At 40.0% G+C, this 20,778-nt stretch overlaps 1 long non-coding RNA gene and 1 pseudogene across 1 annotated transcript in view; both read right to left on the bottom strand.

The window, feature by feature from the left end:
• The window catches only part of LOC121268862, a 29,544-nt gene extending 9,169 nt beyond the window's left edge, over positions 1-20,375 (bottom strand). Inside the window, exons 1-2 of the long non-coding RNA XR_005941270.1 lie at positions 20,187-20,375; positions 11,253-11,258 (exon numbers count right to left, since the gene is read on the bottom strand). This is a non-coding gene — a long non-coding RNA (uncharacterized LOC121268862). The remainder of the gene's footprint in view (positions 1-11,252; positions 11,259-20,186) is intronic.
• On the bottom strand, positions 1,778-4,442 carry LOC121268821 (annotated as a pseudogene).
• Positions 20,376-20,778: the final 403 nt, after the last annotated feature.

Here is a 20,778-nt window from a genome sequence, read left to right as displayed (position 1 = left end):
ATATATATATATATATATAATAGGAAACGGTCCCGGGTGCGTTAGCTCCGGAGTGCACTTGACATAATAATTTAAATAAAAAAAGAAATGAAAAAGTTAGTAATTTATTTGTCTAGAAAAAGAAAATACAAAGATAAAGAAAGACAAAAAAATAAGATTAAAAAAAATATAAATTTCAGCAAAGTATGAGTATTGGTCTGCATCCATATTGGATTGTCTATTTACTCGCTATATAATAATAAAATATTATTAATTTTTTATTTATAAAAATTGAAACAAAAAGAAAGGAAAATGAGTATACTGTCAGAACAAAAATGACATGAAAAATAGATGTCAATTAATGTGCGTCGTAGGGCTATTAAGAACATTTTGGTAAAACATGATTATTCATTAAATTCTACAAGAGAGCTACACGTCAAATGGTTATGGGTCTTAAGGATCTTGGTAAAACAAGATCCTTAATTAAATTCTATAAGAGAGCTATATGTCAAATGGTCAATAATTTTAAGGGACTTTTGGTAAAACAAAACTTAACGGAAAGACAACAAAAATTAATAGAAAAACAACAAAAATTACTATTCACAATTAGATAGTCATTTATTATAATAGAGTATATATACCGGGAGTTACGCTTGGAGGGGCTACTACCTCCCCCCTTTAGATGACACATTGGCATCACAAAGCAGTTCTCTCTTTCAAATGGTTCTCTCTAGTCCCAGCATCTAAACTGTAGAATATATAGGTGTTGTTCTGGTATATTGTCACGTAGCACACTCCACCATCGCTAGAAAGATTTCGGATGAACAACAACGACAACGGAGAATTTGTGGAACAACTACACTAGATCCAAGATATTTCCTATGAGGTAATATCGTTTTCGTTGTATACTTTGATATAATATTTCTAACAATATATATACACTTCGAGTTAATTGGCATAAAAAGTAAAAGATCTAATCATTTTAGCATCATAAGGGGATGTCTCATGTCTAGAGAGGTCAGATCTGTTTGATAATTAATTAGAGGCTAATTTCCACTTATAAAAATAAAATTGAGACTAATTTTCCTGTAAATTTGATTGTCAAAAAATTTTAAATGACAGACAGAAGTCCTAGTATCCATCCTATATATAATTATATAATCATCATAGTTTAGTGGCAATTTCTCCTCCTTTAGAAAATGCAACCTTCAAGTCGTGCCCAAACAATACGGGAAACATTTGATAGTTATTTATTTTTAGAATAAATAAATAAATATATCCAAAGTGATTGAAAATTAACTTGTATCAAGCTAGGTTTGATTTTAACGGTTGTTGCGGTATATGAAATCACGAACAACATGCTCTCTAATTTCCCCGTCAATAATTGATTTCAAATGGAGGGCCACACCATTGCTGAAATATTGGACGGGTTCCAGCTTTATGCAAAAGTAATATGCAAAAAGAAGAGGAAAAAGAAAAAAAAAAAAAAAATCTCTAGCTGTGCTCACTTAGCTTAAAAGAGTCATGTCAATCTTCTCATTTTATTACGTGTAAAGAAATACCTTTCAATAAACATGTCAAATGAGATCGATAGAGATATCAAGCAAACTTTAAAATATTGATTGTTCCTCCACATCAATATATTTGGTGTCCCAATGAAGACATAGGTGGTCGAAAATCTAAGACGGAACCAAAAATACGCTTAGAGAGGAATGAAACTTACTCAAGTGATCAAGGGTCTCGCTGGCTAGTTTTTTTTTTTCAATCAAAATTTCAACCGGAGTTTATCCAGTTTTAAAAAGATTATTAAATATTGCTATGAATTCAGGTGCTAATGCAAACCTGACAATATTTACCCAAACCAGTGAACTTAGACTTCACTAACCTCTATATCAGAACTATCATCCCCTCCAATGGGTGCATCATCATCTTCATGAACAGGAAAGTTCAACACAACTGGAAACTGCAATTCCAATGATGTTATGGTAGTCGTTGTGCTGTCCTCAAATGGCTCTCTGGGCATCCCGGTTTCTTGAAGTCGCAGTGCATAATTTAGGTAATATAACACTTCCTGCATAGTCGGCCTCTCAATACTAAATGCCTTCAAACACTTTTCTGCAGTATCACCAAATATTCTCAATGAACTTGGCTTAATGTTACCAACAAGCACCGGATCAATAATATTCTCGAGTTGGCCTTTCTTTTGCCACAACATCCCCCATTCTGCTAAGTTCCTCTCATCCAACTGAGATGACTGTATGATAGCTGGTCTAGCACAGAGAACTTCAAGAAGTACAACTCCAAAGGAGAATACGTCAGATTTCGCTGTCAACTGTAGGGTTGTAAGGTATTCTGGATCAAGATAACCAAAGCTACCCTTTACACCCATGGTGAAGTTTTCCGGATCGGGAAGGCCAGATTTTGAAAGGCCAAAGTCGGCAACTTTAGCCACATAACGTTCATCGAGAAGAATGTTTGTTGATTTAACGTCACGGTGAATGATTCCTCCAGCTGGACCAGTGTGTAGATAGTGCAGGCCCTTTGCCGCACCAATGCATATTTCTACTCTTTGCTCCCAAGACAATTCAGACCGTGAAGTTGATTTCTCAGATTTGTCATCTGAATGATAGAGGTGATCTCTCAGAGTCCCATTTTCCATGAACTCGTAAACCAGTATCATCTCACGCCGTTCATCGCAATATCCAATCAGAGAAACAAGATGGCGGTGACGAATTTGAGACAACACCATGATCTCCGTTTGGAATTCCTCCAGACCCTGCCCATGTCGTGGATCACTTCGTTTCACAGCGACTTTCCTGCCATCTTTAAGTGTTCCTTTGTAGACTTTCCCGAATCCACCCTCACCAATCAATAACTTTTCATTGAAGTTCTTCGTTGCACGCTGTATTTCAGAAAAAGGTACCCTTAAACTAAGGTTTAGACTAGGAGCAAGGCAAGCATTACGACCTCTTTGAGTCAACCTGCTGTCCGAACTAAACCCTCCATAAAGAGGCACTCCCAAAATCTTATCATGCCCTGGTTTCCTGAATTTCAAACCCAACGCCACCAATATTACCAAAATGAAAAACGCCCCACTACATGCAGGAACAATTTTAGCAGGGGAGAGTTTCTTTTTTCCTAGTTCAATTTCTGGAGGACTGAAACCCGACTCGTTCACTACCTCCAGAATCTCCAGCCCATTCAAAAAGGCATTATGTATCCGAGAGTCCTCCACTCGGCTGATACTAGCATTCACAAATCCCAAACCATCGGAATCAACCACAAAATCGATGTAAAATGGAAAAGGGCCGATCGCGTTAGTTCTGTTGTAAGGATTGATCTCCATACTGAACTTTCTATTGATAGAGAGATTGAACCACAACATATTAGCATATCTACTTACTACGTCGGAGAAATGGAACCGAAGAAAGTTTTTAGAATTCTTATTGACAGGAAAACTCCAAGATATCTTTGGTAAACTGGAGTTGCTGTTACTATCTTTAAATTGTCTGGCTGTCTGATACACAAAAGCTGGGGCAATATACCAGGTGATCCTTTCGGGTACGTAATGAGGCATTTCAGTTTTGTGCTGCTCATCCGTTTCACTTTCGAGGCTCTGTAAATAATGAACATCTGGATCCCAATTCCTCCATAAATCATCGGGCTTGGACGTAGAAGTACTCCCAACGTCGATCCTATGGACTTTATGCAGAACCTTAGAGGTCAAAACATTGTAGTTTCTCTTCTCCTTGAGAAGTGATGTAAGGGGTCTTATCAGAGATCAAGTTCTCGGGGCCAAGAAAAACTTCTATGGCATTCACGAAAGCCGAAGATGTTGGCTCGTAGGGTATGAAGTAGATATTAAATTCACCTTTTGGGATGGTGAGCAAGAATTCCTCAATCTTTGGAGAACTAGTAACGTTTTGGAAACTATAGTTCGTCAAAAGTGAATGCCCAGAAACAGAAACAGAAACATTGAATCGAGCAGCAAACAGATCAGTATCATGTGACGAGAAAACAAAGAAATGGAGGCGTACAAAGTATGTGCCATCCTGGTAGATGTGAAACTTATATGAAGACGGGTGTTTGAAAATTCTTGCCGTTTGATAGAGATCAGGTGAACTGCTTGCTGATGAGTTGCTGTTTTTGACAGGATCTCCATTTCCGACTAAGAAATCCCGGTCGTCAACGAAGACTCGAGTATCGTTGACAGTGGTGTTGGAGTGTGCTCCACAGTTGATGAAGTAATTATCAGGAGGAGACTAAGCTGAAGAGAGAAGCAGAAGTGAGGTGATATGGAGAGATAAGAGAAGACAGAGTCGGAAAAGAAGCTTATGGGAGGAAAGAACTTCCATGGATTTTCTGGTAAGGATTGCTGCTTTTTCAGTGGTTATGGGTATCTGAGAATGGAATAAAAGTGGTGACAATCATGAAATTCATTGATATGCATGTATCGCAGTGGAAACAGAGGAGCCCCCACAAGTGAGAAAAGAAAGGGATACAAGCGATATTGGTGCTATACCATCTGGGGAAAACAATAATTGATACCTAATCTAGAAAACTAAAAGAGCTGTACGTTCTATTCCTGAGTAAAAATTGAACCGAACGTGTAACACCCGGGCTCTAGGCCCAGCCCGTTTGGAGTCAGCCGGGATGCTTGGAGTCCAGCCCACAAGCGCATGATGTGAGACCCGAGCGGCGTCGTTTGGGTGAAGGTTATTTTTTCCCTTTCACGCCGCACTGTTCTTCGTCTTCGCGGTTACAGCCTCTACATTTCATTTTCGTATCTCACTCACCCGTGCGCACCAACCCACGACTCCAGCAGTTGATTTTCATCTCCTTTCACACTCAAGGTTCGGTTTCACTCACTTTTACAGATTTCTCAATCGGGTTCTCTCATTGTTTTTTTTCTTCTTCATCTCTTCACCGTGCGCTCAACTCAAGGTTTTGAAACAACAAATTGTTTTTCCACTGCAGATTTGTTCGACTTCTTGAACAGAGATTGGTAACTCCTCTTTCTTGTTTTATTTTATTTTACTTCTTCGCCTTCCTTCTTCTTCCGGTTTTACTCGTATGGGTCTCCTTACTAATTTCGATTTTGCTCTGTTTTGACCGCACACACGCACGCTGCTTGTTTGGCCGTGCATCACACTTAGTCTTAATTTTTTTTTTTCGTTGCGTAGACCACTAGTTCCTTTCACGCCGCACTGTTCTTCGTCTTCGCGGTTACAGCCTCTACATTTCATTTTCGTATCTCACTCACCCGTGCGCACCAACCCACGACTCCAGCAGTTGATTTTCATCTCCTTTCACACTCAAGGTTCGGTTTCACTCACTTTTACAGATTTCTCAATCGGGTTCTCTCATTGTTTTTTTTCTTCTTCATCTCTTCACCGTGCGCTCAACTCAAGGTTTTGAAACAACAAATTGTTTTTCCACTGCAGATTTGTTCGACTTCTTGAACAGAGATTGGTAACTCCTCTTTCTTGTTTTATTTTATTTTACTTCTTCGCCTTCCTTCTTCTTCCGGTTTTACTCGTATGGGTCTCCTTACTAATTTCGATTTTGCTCTGTTTTGACCGCACACACGCACGCTGCTTGTTTGGCCGTGCATCACACTTAGTCTTAATTTTTTTTTTTCGTTGCGTAGACCACTAGTTCCTTTCACGCCGCACTGTTCTTCGTCTTCGCGGTTACAGCCTCTACATTTCATTTTCGTATCTCACTCACCCGTGCGCACCAACCCACGACTCCAGCAGTTGATTTTCATCTCCTTTCACACTCAAGGTTCGGTTTCACTCACTTTTACAGATTTCTCAATCGGGTTCTCTCATTGTTTTTTTTCTTCTTCATCTCTTCACCGTGCGCTCAACTCAAGGTTTTGAAACAACAAATTGTTTTTCCACTGCAGATTTGTTCGACTTCTTGAACAGAGATTGGTAACTCCTCTTTCTTGTTTTATTTTATTTTACTTCTTCGCCTTCCTTCTTCTTCCGGTTTTACTCGTATGGGTCTCCTTACTAATTTCGATTTTGCTCTGTTTTGACCGCACACACGCACGCTGCTTGTTTGGCCGTGCATCACACTTAGTCTTAATTTTTTTTTTTCGTTGCGTAGACCACTAGTTCCTTTCACGCCGCACTGTTCTTCGTCTTCGCGGTTACAGCCTCTACATTTCATTTTCGTATCTCACTCACCCGTGCGCACCAACCCACGACTCCAGCAGTTGATTTTCATCTCCTTTCACACTCAAGGTTCGGTTTCACTCACTTTTACAGATTTCTCAATCGGGTTCTCTCATTGTTTTTTTTCTTCTTCATCTCTTCACCGTGCGCTCAACTCAAGGTTTTGAAACAACAAATTGTTTTTCCACTGCAGATTTGTTCGACTTCTTGAACAGAGATTGGTAACTCCTCTTTCTTGTTTTATTTTATTTTACTTCTTCGCCTTCCTTCTTCTTCCGGTTTTACTCGTATGGGTCTCCTTACTAATTTCGATTTTGCTCTGTTTTGACCGCACACACGCACGCTGCTTGTTTGGCCGTGCATCACACTTAGTCTTAATTTTTTTTTTTCGTTGCGTAGACCACTAGTTCCTTTCACGCCGCACTGTTCTTCGTCTTCGCGGTTACAGCCTCTACATTTCATTTTCGTATCTCACTCACCCGTGCGCACCAACCCACGACTCCAGCAGTTGATTTTCATCTCCTTTCACACTCAAGGTTTGGTTTCACTCACTTTTACAGATTTCTCAATCGGGTTCTCTCATTGTTTTTTTTCTTCTTCATCTCTTCACCGTGCGCTCAACTCAAGGTTTTGAAACAACAAATTGTTTTTCCACTGCAGATTTGTTCGACTTCTTGAACAGAGATTGGTAACTCCTCTTTCTTGTTTTATTTTATTTTACTTCTTCGCCTTCCTTCTTCTTCCGGTTTTACTCGTATGGGTCTCCTTACTAATTTCGATTTTGCTCTGTTTTGACCGCACACACGCACGCTGCTTGTTTGGCCGTGCATCACACTTAGTCTTAATTTTTTTTTTTCGTTGCGTAGACCACTAGTTCCTTTCACGCCGCACTGTTCTTCGTCTTCGCGGTTACAGCCTCTACATTTCATTTTCGTATCTCACTCACCCGTGCGCACCAACCCACGACTCCAGCAGTTGATTTTCATCTCCTTTCACACTCAAGGTTCGGTTTCACTCACTTTTACAGATTTCTCAATCGGGTTCTCTCATTGTTTTTTTTCTTCTTCATCTCTTCACCGTGCGCTCAACTCAAGGTTTTGAAACAACAAATTGTTTTTCCACTGCAGATTTGTTCGACTTCTTGAACAGAGATTGGTAACTCCTCTTTCTTGTTTTATTTTATTTTACTTCTTCGCCTTCCTTCTTCTTCCGGTTTTACTCGTATGGGTCTCCTTACTAATTTCGATTTTGCTCTGTTTTGACCGCACACACGCACGCTGCTTGTTTGGCCGTGCATCACACTTAGTCTTAATTTTTTTTTTCGTTGCGTAGACCACTAGTTCCTTTCACGCCGCACTGTTCTTCGTCTTCGCGGTTACAGCCTCTACATTTCATTTTCGTATCTCACTCACCCGTGCGCACCAACCCACGACTCCAGCAGTTGATTTTCATCTCCTTTCACACTCAAGGTTCGGTTTCACTCACTTTTACAGATTTCTCAATCGGGTTCTCTCATTGTTTTTTTTCTTCTTCATCTCTTCACCGTGCGCTCAACTCAAGGTTTTGAAACAACAAATTGTTTTTCCACTGCAGATTTGTTCGACTTCTTGAACAGAGATTGGTAACTCCTCTTTCTTGTTTTATTTTATTTTACTTCTTCGCCTTCCTTCTTCTTCCGGTTTTACTCGTATGGGTCTCCTTACTAATTTCGATTTTGCTCTGTTTTGACCGCACACACGCACGCTGCTTGTTTGGCCGTGCATCACACTTAGTCTTAATTTTTTTTTTTCGTTGCGTAGACCACTAGTTCCTTTCACGCCGCACTGTTCTTCGTCTTCGCGGTTACAGCCTCTACATTTCATTTTCGTATCTCACTCACCCGTGCGCACCAACCCACGACTCCAGCAGTTGATTTTCATCTCCTTTCACACTCAAGGTTCGGTTTCACTCACTTTTACAGATTTCTCAATCGGGTTCTCTCATTGTTTTTTTTCTTCTTCATCTCTTCACCGTGCGCTCAACTCAAGGTTTTGAAACAACAAATTGTTTTTCCACTGCAGATTTGTTCGACTTCTTGAACAGAGATTGGTAACTCCTCTTTCTTGTTTTATTTTATTTTACTTCTTCGCCTTCCTTCTACTTCCGGTTTTACTCGTATGGGTCTCCTTACTAATTTCGATTTTGCTCTGTTTTGACCGCACACACGCACGCTGCTTGTTTGGCCGTGCATCACACTTAGTCTTAATTTTTTTTTTTTCCGTTGCGTAGACCACTAGTTCCTTTCAGTAAAGGTTTTGTGAAGTTTATTTTTTTGGGTTGATTGTATTATTTGTGGAGCAGTGGAGTGTGTTGGAATTATGGATGTTGAGGAGTATAGTTTCGGGATGATTAGTGAGACTGTTTTGATTTATTATTTCAGACTCTTTGGGTAAATAATGGATGTTTTGGAACTGGTTGTATTGAATTTTCGTGCAAGTTTTGAATTGTTGAATGATTAGAGTATTGATGCGTGCACTGAAATTGTTTTATTCGAAGGTTGGAAGTGAAGTTTGGGTTGGGTTATGTTTTAATTATTGGAGTTACTGTTGTTGGTTTTGGAAATAATTATAGTTGGTTGGTGTTAATAGAAAGTGGTGGCTGTTTTGGGTTTTAAATGCTAATGACTTGACGAATGACTTGAAGAGAGAGTTGTTCGGGTTTAATTGTTAGATAGTCATGGAGCTGTGAAGGGACTGTTTTGATTTATTACTCAGTAAATAGCAGCCTACTAGATTGGTTATTAAATGTTGGATATATTTTTTTTTTTGTTTAGGTGGTGTTACTATTAGAGTTTCGGCTCAAGGTGTTGATAATACGAAGAAGTCAGGTAAGCGGGGTTCATATACTAGTTTTGCATAAAACAAATAAAATGAGGTTGACTTTGAGAATAAATGTGTTTATTTTTTAAAAGTGATGATCTGAAAACAACCTCAGATGTTTATTCTGCATATGCATAAATTCTACATAAGAGAATGTGTTTTTTTTTTTGTCATGACTGGTGTAGACATGAGCTAGTTTTGTGCACTTTATTTCTGAACTATGTAAAAGAACGAATAAGGAATTCTAAAAGTTTTGTTATGAACAAATGAGAATGTTTTGTTTATGTTTATCTCGAACATGTGAAATGATCTGAAGCTTTTCAGTGTTTTGTTTTGATGTAATGTGTCATCTGAAAACATTGGCATGAAGTTCTGATTCTGTATATGATTGTAATCGAATTTTCGATGAAATCCGTTCTGTTTCTGTTAAGGCCCAGCCACGGGTATAATGGTGGTTTATAACCCTACCACGGGGGTGAAACATGGTATACGGCCCAGCCACGGGTATAATGGTGGTTTATAACCCTACCACGGGGGTGAAACATGGAAAATGGCCCAGCCACGGGTATAATGGTGGTTTATAACTCTACCACGGGGGTGAAACATGGAAAATGGCCCAGCCACGGGTATAATGGTGGTTTATAACTCTACCACGGGGTGAAATATGGAAAATGGCCCAGCCACGGGTATAATGGTGGTTTATAACCTTACCATGGGAGTGAAACATGGAATATGGCCCAGCCACGGGTATAATGGTGGTTTATAACCCTACCACGGGGGTTAAACATGGTATTGTCCCGATGTGATATTAAAAGATGATAAGATTATAATGTTTCAGTTTAGAAATGCCAACGGATGTTCTTTTTGGAATAAGTTTATTTTTCTGAAAATTTCGCTCTAAAGTTTTTGTACAAGTTTTGTTTTTTTTTTTGCATTCTGAAAGTAAATGTTTTGTTCGGCTTATCAAATGTTATAAATGCTCATGTTTACATGCTAGTATATGCTCTCTGCTTACTGAGTTGTTGATAACTCACCCCGTTAATCTTCATAATATTTCAGATGACATCGATGGTTCAGCTGAAGATCAGTATTAGAATCTATGGAGAAGATTTGCATTGATTTGTTGTTGGGTATCTCATGATATTAGTGTTGGTGTTTGAGGTTAATTATCTTTCTTAAGTTTGCTTCGATGGATTTAGACAGTTTATGGAGACAATGTTAATGTTTATAATTTCTAGTTGTTATTTGAGACATGAAGAAAGAGTTGATTTTATTTGGGTTGTTGGATTGAATATTGGATAAATGAGTTTATTTGATTTATTTAATTGAAGTATTTACGTTCGATTTGAGGTTTGAAAAAATGGATATATTCTTGAATTTGGAAGTACTCTAGCCTTGTTAGAGTTGATTATTAGGTTTTATGAGTTAACTCTCCGGACCCTTGGGGTCGGGGCGTTACAGAACGAGTGATTATATGAACTCTGAGGTCGATCAAATATATATAGAGGGAAAAAAAGGAACCGCGGAAAACATCCTACGTACTGAAATGTCAAAATGGATAACCAAAGTGATCATCATCAGAAAGACGGATGCTACAAAACAAACTTGACTTCTACCTTCATTAAGTTGTTGAGGAGGAACTTTTGTGGTTGTTGAAGCAAAATTACCCCTGAGGCGAAAAAACTCTCTCTGCTAGAGTTGGTCACCCCTGAGGAAAATGGCAGCCACCAGTGCCCCCAAGGGCCCGCCGGCAAACTCTAGGTCACGATCCTTCGTGGAGATGGCCTCGCAGACACCACTCCCGCTACCTGAAGTGGTGGTCCCGATGCGTGCCCCAAAAACATTGGAAGGGAAAACGTACATATGGTTTTCGCAGGAGGAACTGGAGCGTTCGGCGCAGCCTTTCAGGTATTCCTTGGTCTTGAAATTTCTTCGACAGCGTCCTTCTTTAGATGTAATTCGTGCTTTCATTCGCACTCGGTGGGGGCTTAGTGCCCAACCTGTTGTTTCGAGTATGAGAACCCCGCGCCATGTTTTTCTAAGATTTGCTAAAGAAGCTGACTACCATAAATCCTATGCTCATGAGGCCTAGGATATCGAAGGTAGTCCTTATCATGTTTTTAAATGGTCGACTGATTTTTTAGAGGATAAGGAACCATCTTTGGTTCCTGTGTGGGTGGTTTTACCTGGTTTACCGCCCAATTTCTACCACGAATCTTACCTCCAGAACCTAGCCCTGCTGATTGGAACTTATTTAATTAAGCGATAATAGCACAAGATGTGCCACTCGAACAGATAGAGCAAGATTTTGTGTTGAGATGGATGCAGCAAAGAAATCGATTGATGGGTTTTGGATTGGGATTCCTCGAGCCCCTTCAAGTCGTTATCAGCCTGTGGTTTACGAGACTCTTTCTGCTTACTGTTGTATGTGCAAGATGCAGGGGCATAATTTCAATACATGCAAAAAGGTATAGAAGAATTCTAGAAATGGTGAAGTGGGAAAGTTGAGATCTGGTCGACACAGGAAGACGGAAAACCCAAAGGAAGGGGAGCCTAATAACATTGAGATATCAGTGCAGGTAGAGGGTGTGCGGAATCTAAAGATGAACACTGAGTTGGAGACACATAATGTGGCTATTACAAGCCATGAGCCAGGAGAGTCCTCTGGGCTTAAGGGCAATGATGTTGTTCAGTAGGATTTAGAGTTGCTAGGAAATAATTTAGGTTTGGATCAGGAAGGTGTGAAAAAGGGTGACCCGTTTTTGTTAAAAGACTTAGAAGAGGGGGAATTAGAAGAAATAGAAAAGGACTTTGAGATGGTTTAGGCCATTCCGCCGGGTGGAGATAATCATGTAGAAAAGAATTGTCTAGGGGCGGAGGCGGCTTGCCCTATTTTGATACAGGATGAGCTTGTATCTACCGTGCCAATGACTTTGGATGACATTCAGGCTTCTCGGATCCGAGAGGTGGGAGAGTCGCAGGATGTGGATGGTGAAGATTTGGAAGTACATGCAGCTAACCAGGTGGGAGGTTTGTCGCCTGAGGTGGCATCAAAATCCCTCTCTAACTCCGAATGTGGGTATGATTTAGTGCATCTTCAGAAAACCCGGGAAATTAACTCAGACACTGAGAGGCCTAGAGAAAGTAGTGAAGGAGACTTAGTTTCTAAAAAGAGGAATTCTATTAGGGTCAAGAGTAGACCATCAAAATTAGATTTATGAATCCTTTTCTATATTGGAATTTAAGGGGCCTCGGTACCTCTAAAGAGCAGTTGTTAAAAATGGTTAGAAAGTATAAAGTGAATGTGGTAGCAATTGCGGAACCTTTTGTTGGTGAGCATTGTATGTCTCGGCTTCAGAACAGAATGAACTTTGGGGGATGTATTTCTAATGAGGGTGCTGGAGGTAAGCTATGGGTGTTGTGGAACTCTAATGTGAATGTTACTGTAAAGTCCAGAAAGGGTCAAAGTATTTATCTTTTGGTTGAAGAAAAGGATAAACAAATTCTTATCACTGTTGTTTATGCTAAATGTTCGTACCTGGATCGCAGAAGGCTTTGGGAGGATTTGAGTAGTTTGAGCACTGGTAACACTCCTTGGATCATCATGGGTGATTTTAACATTATCCGAAACGATGATGAGAGGATTGGAGGAAGACCTAGACCAGCCATTGCTATGAGAGAATTTAATGATTTTATTGATGCGGTGGAGATGTTTGAAGCAAACTTTGAAGGAAATATGATGTCGTGGTGTAATGGACAGCAAGGAAGAGCTCGTAGTTGGGCAAGACTGGATCAATCTTTGATAAACTTGACTCTGATGCTTGAATTTTCGGGTGTGCTAATGAACTACTTGTCGAGACAAAGCTCAAATCACTCACCGCTAGTGGTGACCATGGAGCAAAGTAACCTACCGTATGGGTCATTTCCTTTCAAATTCCAGTATATGTGGACCTCTCATGAGCTTTTCCATGACTGTGTGTGCGTTGCTTGGGATAAGGAACAGGTTGAACATGGTATGGTTAAACTGGCTAAAAATTAAAGGCTTTAAAATGGGTGCTGAGGAGATGGAATAAAGAGGTGTTCGGTTGGACAAGTTCTCATATTCAACGCCTTGAGGAAAGGATCTCTAAGTTGGAAGAACAACTTCAGCTAGGGTTCTCTGAAGATGTTGAAATGGATTTATTGGCCTCGAAGGCTGAGTTGCATACGTGGATGAGTAGGGAAGAGACTCGTCTTGCCCAACAAGCTAAGCAAAGATGGCTTGATAAGGGGAAAGGTAATTCTCATTTCTTCCGTGCTTTGTCTTCCAAATCTCATAGGGTGGTGAGGGAGATGAAAATAAGTGAGAATAGGTGGTTGAAGTCCCCAGAAGAGGTCCATTTGGGTGCTGTTGATTTCTGTCAGAGTTTTTTGACAGACTCCCAGTCTCGGGCCGTCCCTGATTTGTCTAGTCTAGTTGACCCCGTGGTGAGTTCATTGGATAATCAGTGTATTCTGGAGCTTCCTTCAATTCAAGATATTAAAGCTGCTGTTTTCTCCATCCCCATTGATAGTAGTCCGGGGCCAGATGGTTTTGGTTAGGATTCTATAAAACCTGTTGGGAGATTGTTGCTGAAGATGTTGTCTCTGCTGTCCACGACTTCTTTAGAGGTACTCCACTCCCCAAAATGTTCTCATCTTCTCATTTGGTGTTGATTCCGAAATTGAAAATCCGAAAGGATTTGATAAATTCCGTCCCATAAGTCTTTGTTCAGTTTTTTATAAAATTTGTTCAAAGCTCTTAGTGGGCCGATTGGCCCCTTTGTTACCTCGGATTGTCTCCCAAGAACAAGGAGCTTTTATTCCAAGAAGAAGCATTTTTTATAATATTAGCTTAACGCAAGAGATGGTTCAGTCCATTAATAAAAAAGTAAGAGGTGGGAATGTTGTTCTGAAAATTGACATGGCTAAGGCGTATGATACTGTAGACTGGAATTTCCTCATTCAGGTCTTGGCAGCTTTTGGGTTTTCTGAACAGGTATGCAGCCTTGTTTGGCAGTGCATATCCTCCCCTTGGTTTTCAGTGGTTATGAATGGTACTCCAAAAGGCTTCTTTCAAGGGGCCTATGGGCTGAGACAGGGTGACCCTATCTCCCCCTATCTCTTTATTATTGCGGAGGAAATTCTATCAAGGTTACTTAAGAAGAAGTTTCAAGAAGGCAAAATTAAACCGTTCTCCCATGTAAGGGAGGCTCCTATAATCTCTCATCTATTGTACGCGGATGATATTGTGATATTCTCGAATGGTAGTAAAAGATCCCTTCGGTCTATTTCTGAGGTATTGGCAGTGTATGAAGCTTGGTCTGGCCAGAGGGTGAATAAAGAAAAATCTGCAATAATCTTTGCTAACTACATTTCCTTTTCAAGGCGTAGGACTCTTTTGGATTCCATGGGTTTCTCAAAGGGTACTCTGCCCTTCAAGTATCTGGGGGTTCCTATAATTACTGGTAGACTAAAGGCTATTCACTTGGAAGATTTGGTTGGGAAGATTTGAGAGAAAGTTGGAGGATAGTCGGCTAGATTGTTGTCTAGTGGAGCAAGATTGTTGCTTATCCGGCATGTACTTAGTAGTATCCTGGTACATCTTCTATCTGTCTTGCAAGTTCCTAAGTCTGTCCTATCCAACATCACTAAATGTTTTTCTGATTTTTTCTGGGGATATAAGGATGGGAAGCCCAAAAAGCATTGGAAATCTTGGGAAAAAATGTGTAAACCGGAAGGGGAAGGTGGTATTGGGGTTCGGGATTTACATGAAACTCAGAAGGCACTACATATGAAATTTGCATGGAGATTATTAACAGGAAAACCTCTATGGGCCATTTTTTTTAAGGCAAAATATGTGAAAAATGATCATGTATCCTTACTAAATCCGAACAAAGGAAGTCGGTTCTGGAAGTTGGTGATAAGGAGCATTCCATTCATTTTAGAAAATTCAAAGTGGAGACTGAGAAAGGGTTCGATCTCTTTTTGGTTTGATAAGTGGATGGGAGTAGAGACACTTGGGGAGAGGTTGCCAATCTCTAGGTGTCCAGGCCTGAAGGTAAAAGAGTGTAAGCTGAATGGGGTCTGGAACATGGAGCTTCTGATAAGTCTGGTTGGAGTTCAAAAAGCTGGGGAAATCTTTCATTTCTTGAGTCACCAAAAAGAGGGTGAGGACCTGCTAGTGTGGATGGCTAAGGAAGATGGGATTTTTACAACAAAAAGTGCATGGAAGGTGGTGAGAATAAAATCTCCTAAGTTTAATTGGGCCCAATGGATTTGGCATCCAAGCCTCCCTAAAAATATTGTTGTAACTATGTGGAGAAGTGCCAACAACGCTTTAAGTGTGGATGATCGTGTTCGTCGTAACTCAGCTGCTGATTTGTTGGCTCGTTTGGGATCTCAGGGAGTCAATAATATTTGGGATTCCTGGGACTTGATACCCCATTTATTGAGAGGTGTACTGCATACTGATAGGTTGGGTTTGCCTCAGATTCGGCGTTGACTCTGGGGTGTCTCAGGTTCCTAGTTTTTTTTCTTTTACTTTTATTTGTGAACAATGTTGTTTGGTTCTGGCTTTAAGTTTTTTTTTTTCCTAGTAGAGTCAATAGTTGATTTGCTTGGGTTGGATTGTTGTAAACACTAAGTACTAAGTTGTATCAATGGTTTCCCTCCGCCTGAAGTGAGGTTTCATTTATAAAACTGGGAAGAGGTCACCCAGACAAGTGGCCCCGACTCTTTATAAAATATATATATATATATATATATATATAGGGACTCAAAAAGTATCTAACGATAAGCTGAAAGTCCTTACTAAACTCTCAGGACAGAATGACAGACCGACCCTTCCCCTTCGCTACCGACGGTTTAGGCAAGCCGGATAAACTCACAATTTTCACATATCATATGAACTCCCTTTACATGTCAGTCTTCGGTTTTGCACAAAATCTTATCAGTGAAAAATGAAGATAAATTACTTCAATGTTTCGAGTAGATAAGCATGACAGTTTCGATTTTTCTCAAACTTTCTTGTTTCTCAACAGATAAACACGACAGTAATCAGCCTTTTTCTCTAGTCTCTAACGTTTATTGTCTCTCAGCTACAATTTGCACTCTTTGCCCATTGAAAGTAACCGAATTGAATCATAAACATAAGTTTAACTGCACCGCATCCTTTACACTAATATCAAACAAAGCAACACATCAAAATACAGTTGAAAAGGGCTGCGGAAGAAAATGAATAAAATTGTTTACTATAATTATTCTTTAAATTATTATAATCTGATATTAAATTAAATGGTGGAAAACTATTTACAATGTTTTATTTATTTATTAAATATTTAATGCCACGTCTGATGATGATTTAAGTATCATGATAAAAAGAATAATGAGAACTATATTTTTTTGAGAAATAATAGTTGCAGTCGTGAGTGTACAAGTACCACGCAATCATTTAAAAAAAATAAATACGGGACTCGACCCATATGAAAAAATTAATTTTTTTAATAGTAGACCCCACTATTTTTCAAAGCGATTACACGACGCTTGCACACCCCACGATTATATATAGCATTACTCTATTTTTTTATCCCAAAATATCTAGTCAAACGTTAAGAGTGCCATTTCAGTTTAAAAATGCAGTAAATGTTATAAATAACATTACAAAAATGGCATTGAATTGTTAGCTGTGAATTAAATTTTAGATAATTATATACATACAAACATACATACATACATACATACATATGAACTCTGATTCAAGCAAATAACCACAAAATTGACATATCAAACTGAGCCCAAAATCAAGATGCAGAATAGCAAAGCGGCAAAAGAAGTAAACTCGTGAGGAGAGAGTCCCCATCGCCGACTTAGTCCGGCAAGTGGCTGCTCACTGTAGGCATAGACTTCTTCGTCGGGCTCAGGCGACTGCACCGAGGGTCTTCCGGCATCTTAGGATCCAATCTGCTCCAAGATCGTCTGTCTTTGGGAGGCGGCCTTTGTTGTTGACGGAGGGTCGCCACAGCCTCGTGAGGACAGACTCACTGAGAAGATCTGTAACGCCGTTGGGATCTGCTCCCCTAACTAAGCCTTGACCGAGTCTTGTGGGGGCTCTTAGACAGATCAAATCAGAGACCTCGTGTGCTAAGGTACGTCATTTCTCTAGAGCTAGTGTTTCTTGAAAGGGCTTGATTCTTGGCCCTTCCTATACGAGAGGCCCTCCGGTGACCCTGTAGCCGGTGGGATGTTTTCTGCTGGGGGTCAGTCGGGTGGAAAAGATGGGGGTGCTTTGGTTCGTACGGTGGAGGGGGTGTGTGGGTTGGATAGAAGGTCCTTTGTGGAAGCTCTAAAGCGTCCCCTGCCCCAGCCTAAGTATAGGTTGCTGCTGCGTAAACCGAAGCTAATTCAAGGTGAGTTGGGTTTTGTATTCACAGATGCCGAAATGGAAAGAGTTGTGGACGACCTGAAGTTTACGTTGGTCTTGAAATTTGCTTCGAGCCGACCATCTATTGACGTATTGAGGTTGCAAATTATTAAAAATTGGGGTTTCTCAGAGGTTCCTATGGTGAGCTTCATGGATGACCACCATGTCTTGTTGCATCTTGCTAATGAGAAGGACTACCTTCACACGTGGGAGAGAGAAGGGAGAGTTGTGGCGGGTTGCTCCTTTCGATTGTTCAATTGGACGGTGGATTTTGACACTGCTACGGAACCATCTGTTGCGCCACAATGGATTTTCATGTTGGGTCTTCCACTCCATCTCTATCGGGTGGAATGCCTCCAAAGCTTTGCTTCTAGATATGGGAGATATTTGGGCACTGATAACGCTACTTTATACCTCACCAGGGCCACGGGGGCTCGACTCTGCGTTGAGACTGATTTAAAGGAGGTGCCTGTTAAGGGGTTTCCCTTGGTGGTCAGTTAGCACCATTGTTGGCAAGAGGTTGTCTACGAGAAGCCTGGTTTTTACTGCAAGAAGTGTTCTCGGCAGGGTCATATAGAAGTGGTGTGTTGTGCAGGGGAGAGAGGGATCCGAAAAGTCATCAGGGGTGAGCGTGTGGTGAAGAGAATGAGGCAGGACAAGGCTTGGAAGGAGGTCGGGAGGAAGAAGATTCTGATTGTGGATGATGTTGATCTAGAGTGTCCTGTTGTGGTGGAGTCGGATGGGGGTGTGGTCTGTGACAATGGTAAGTAGAAAATGGTTGCTGTCTCAGATGCTTCCACTGGTGCAAAAGGTGGAGAGGATTCGGGGGATTGTGGTGGGCAATACGTTGTGACTGAAATTGAAGATGGGGAGGTGAGGGAACCAGTTTGGAGTGCAGATGGGGATGGCGCTCTAAAGTGTCCTATGTTGTTTGAATTTACATCGTTAGAGGGTGCACCTAGGGCCCTATCGGTTGGAAACAGATTTGAGGTCTTGTTGAACAGCACCGATAACATGGAGTTGGATAAAGGAAAAGACTTTGATTCTGATTCTGGTACTTGCTTGGATGTACAGGGAGCCAAAAAACTAAGAGAAGGTATGGTTCGAAGGTCCCAAAGGGCGAAAGCCCTTCCCCAAAAATAAATTTATGATTAACAACTTCTTGGTTTGGAATGTCCATGGCCTAGGGACCTCCAAAAGGAGGCTAAGGAAGTTAGTGCGAAAATATTGTATTTCGATTTTGGTTATTTCTGAATTATTCCAGGCTACAGATAATTTGCAGAGATGGGCATTATCTCTTGAGTTTCCTTTCGTTTATTCTAATGCTGATCTGGGAGGAAATGTTTGGGTTTGCTAGAAAGATGGGATTGATATGGAGGTTGTGGGTGTTTCGAATCAGTGTGTCACGACCCTGTATTCTGATTCAAATGGGTCCATCCTTGCTTCCTTCGTCTATGCAAAGTGTGCTCAGATGGAAAGAAGGGAGCTATGGAACCATCTGTGTGGCGTGTCTTGTGCAGGCATCCCATGGGTCGTGATGGGTGACTTTAACATCATCCGATTGAATGAGGAAAAGGTTAAGGGTAATCTGAGATTGAGATCCTCTATGGAGGAGTTTAATAATTGTATTCATTCTTGTGGTTTAATTGATTGGAGAATGAAGGGGAAACAACTTTCTTGGTGCAATGGACAACATGGTCTGGTTCGAAGTTGGGCTAAACTTGATAGGGTGCTTGCTAATAATGGTTTCGTATCTAAGTTTGGAGATGCTACTGCTCGGTTTTTGAATAGAAGACCTCAGACCATTCATCGAGTGGTAAACTGATTTTTGCTTATTCTAAGTCATTTGGTGTTTTTTCTAACAATGAAGCGGAGCTTCATGCGGTATTGGAGGGCATTATTAGGTGCAAGGAGTTGGGTTTATTTTTTATTGATATTGAATGTGATTATTTGGTGGTGGTTAATTGGATACTGGCTAAAGCTTGTACAGTTTGGTACCTTTGGGATTTTTGAGACAAGTTGATGATTTTACTTGAGGACTTTGATTACAATATTAGTCATTGTTTTAGAAAAAGTAATCAAGTTGCAGACTGCCTTGCTCGTGAGGGAGCTTGCAAGATGAACAATATGGTTAGAGAGACGCCTCAGTTAGGCCGTGAGGCCAGAGGGTTGTATAGGCTGGACTGGGTGGGTTTGGCTAACATTCATTTCTCTTGAAATTTTTTGGTCTCGGTTTTTTTGGCTCTTAGGCTTGTCTTGTTCTTTTAATGGATGGAGTTTTTGTGCTTGGTTGGTTTGTATTTGGGTGGTCTTTTTTGTACACCCCCAGATGCTTGGCTTGTAAATCGTAGTTTTCCTTCGCCACAAGTGATGATTATTAATATAATTGGGACGGGGCCACTCCTTGGAGCTTCCGGCTCTTAATTAAAAAAAAAACCACAAAATTGATGTATATATTAAATATTTTTCTCTAAACTGGTGTCTTTAAGATGGAAATCCAATTTTTATAAAAAATTATTATATTCTTAAATTGTAAACCATACAACCCACATCATTATAACTCGATCTCAATCTATTTTTTGGTTAAAAATATTTCCTCCACAAAAAAAGGACTGATTAATAAAAATGGAGTGGGATTACCTTTTTTTTTTTTTTTTAAATACAAGCTTCTAACAAATCCTAATCTTGTTATCATAGAAGGACATTAGAGGATTAGCACTCAACAAAGTTTGACCAAAATTTAGCTAGAAAATTCACTTTTCTAAATTTAGCTAGCCACTTTTTAACAACACTAAATAACAGACTCTCCAAATATATCACTATTCTATTAAAATATTAATTTTGACATTTTCATTTATTTTAACTCTAATTGTAATTTGAATATTTATTCGTTATTAAAGAAGTACACATTAATTTTCTAACGTTGGTATTAGATTTTAAAAGAAAAAATTAGCATCAACCAATAATAATATTACAAAACTAGAACTTGAAGCACTCTAGCAAGATGATGCCACATCATTGAAACGATGACTGATGGAGACTGGCCGCCTTCTGTGGTTGAGTTTGGGATTTGGGCGGTTCATGCTTTTGAAAAATTTATTTTTCAAACTAATGTTAATGCTCTAAGTTAGAAGTTGGGGTAATTAAGAACAAGAAATCCAAGTGATTGACATACTTATATTAAGGTTTAATTTTAGTGGTTGTTGAATTTACGACGGTCCAAATGAACCAGCTTAATGAGGGGGTGAGGCATGCAAGATTTGAACAACTTCCTCTCCGTCAATAATTGATGATTTCAAATGGGAGGCCACACTAA

The sequence above is a fragment of the Juglans microcarpa x Juglans regia genome, chromosome 1D (assembly GCF_004785595.1).
Source record: "Juglans microcarpa x Juglans regia isolate MS1-56 chromosome 1D, Jm3101_v1.0, whole genome shotgun sequence".
Lineage (NCBI taxonomy): Eukaryota > Viridiplantae > Streptophyta > Magnoliopsida > Fagales > Juglandaceae > Juglans > Juglans microcarpa x Juglans regia.
The sequence above is the reverse complement of the archived record's forward strand: the minus strand, read 5'-3'. Positions and strand labels throughout refer to the sequence as shown.